This window comes from Penaeus vannamei, chromosome 2 (genome assembly GCF_042767895.1).
Source record: "Penaeus vannamei isolate JL-2024 chromosome 2, ASM4276789v1, whole genome shotgun sequence".
Taxonomy (NCBI): Eukaryota; Metazoa; Arthropoda; class Malacostraca; order Decapoda; family Penaeidae; genus Penaeus; species Penaeus vannamei.
The window spans coordinates 43,759,019-43,761,518 of NC_091550.1; positions in this window are offsets into that span (position 1 = coordinate 43,759,019).

Sequence of the window (2,500 nt, forward strand, 5' to 3'; positions counted from 1 at the left end):
CGTCTTTCAATTTCAACTTTTAATTTTGTTTATTCATTTCCATTTATTCAATTTTACATAAGATTAACATATTCACGGTCTTTCAATCAACATGTCTTTCAATTTCAACTTTTCACTTTGTTTATTCATTTCCATTTATTTGATTAATGTCCTGATTATCGCGACACGACGAAAGCCATTTTCTTATTCCTGGCTTGTTTGTGTTTCTCTCTCTGTATCTGTCTGTCTCTATCTCTACTTCTATCATATTTTTTCTCTAGCTCTAATTATCTATTTTTTCTTGTCTTTCTCTCTCAGCCTATCAATCTGTCTATCTCCTTTCCTCTCCTTCTTCCTCCTCTCTCTCTCTCTCTCCCTCCCTCTCCTTCATAAAGCTCTCAAGAATACCAGATTCGACACGGTACTCCAGGCTGTTTACAAACAAGAGAAAAAATGTGTCAAATCACCAAAACCGATTATCATATATATATTATCTACTTATAAAAAAAAAAAAGACTAAAACCTGATATATGAAACTTGTGCCAAACAAGAAACATTCACATATTAGTGTTAATATTGGACATCTCGCTTATGAACAAATAAATACTTCCACATTTCAACGAAACACAGGTAGGATGAGTCCCTCAGCCAATATTTTCCTACCACAACCAGAAAGAATAGAAACAGTAATCCTTACAATATAACACCTGCGTGAAAATAATGCTATGGGAGCGGATGACATTGCTTTTCGCTTTATTAGAGACAGTATTATCTAAATGTTATCAATAACATCTCTAGTCAGCGGTGACTTCCCATTGCTTTGAGAGCATCGCAGCTTTCAAGTCCGGAGGTACAGACGAAGTTAATAATCATCGCCCTATTACCATACTCCCTTTACGGTCTAAAGTTCTCAAAAAAATCGTACCTAACCATATATATATATATATACGTGTGTATGAACAACATAAAACGTAAACAACATTTCTAGAGACATGACCTACTACCGAAAACACAACCTGGTTTCAGAAGAAAGCTGTCTACAGAAACAGCATTATTACAGATCACAAATAAAATTTAAGAGAATATGGAAATGCATGTGGATGGACGTAGAAGAAGAGGTAAACCCAAGTTAAGTTGGAGGGACAGGTTGAAAGAAGATCTGGAAGACAAGGATTAGATTAAATTAGATTACATTAGATTTAAGGGAAGATGCAATGGACATACCAAGATGGAAGAGGCTAGCGAGGAACTGCGACCCCATATAGAAATGGGAATAAGTTGAAGAAAAAGAAAGAAAAGAAAAAAAAGAAAATTGAAGAGAATAGAGACAGCAACCAAATAAACGCTTACAAAGTGCGATTTATCCAAGGCTCTTGATAGCGTTGACATGGAATCCTTATTGGGAAACGAATAAATCACAAAAATCGATACTTGGTTTTGTAGTTATCTAAGTAACAGAACCTAATCAGTCAAAATTCGCGGGAATATATCAACAAAACATAGTATCTCAATTTTCCATAAGGATCTATATTAGACTATCTTGTTCACAATATTCCTAAATGATCTGTCATCTACAGCCCAAAATTGCCAGCTTGTTCAGTTCGCTGGTTATTCACAATTTCTCCATAGTGATTTTGCAAATAATAATAATAATAATAATAATAATAATAATAATAATATTAATAATAATTAAAAATAAAGACCCAATAGACACTGGCATAAGTAAAAGGATAGATTGATAAAAATGGCCTCAAGAAAAATCCAGATAAAACACAATGTATATTCAAAGGCCATTGCCAAAACATCGCCAAAATTCCTGTAAACGCTACCATAAAATTTGAAGACAGATACATAAGACCAAACACCTTGAAAAAAAACTATGCGTACACAGTGACATATTTATGACTTTTGAGAACCATGTCGACAACATCCTCAGAAAATTAATCGGTACACTAATTCATCGAAGACATATAAAAAATAGAATCCCTGATTTAATTAGGATGTCCATTATACAATCATTAGTTCTCAGTATAATTAATTATTGATCAAACATACGGGACACAATATACAGAGGTCGAATTCAGAACATTAAAAAGATACAAAACTTTGTTGCGAGAACAGCACTTGGTAACGTAAATAAACATGACCACATTACCCCTCAGGTAAATAAACTAAGTTGGCTAAAAGTGCAATGCAAATGCAACTATGAAACTTGATGCAACTATGACACTTGCAAATTAATTCATAGAATAAGACAAGGTTTATATCCAAAGTGGCTATTGACCTTTCCAACTGTAGGTAACATAATGTGTCCAAATAAGACAGGTTAACTCTCTTTATGCCAAAAGATCACGTACAGACATAGGGAGACACTAACAGGTGAACCCATGGTCACGAACCAGTAACATTATATCAGAAATATTTGGAACTAGATTACATTAAAAATAATGATAATAAATAAATAGTAAAATAAAAGAACATCTCTTAAATCACCAATGATATCAGGTTTCGAAACATGATA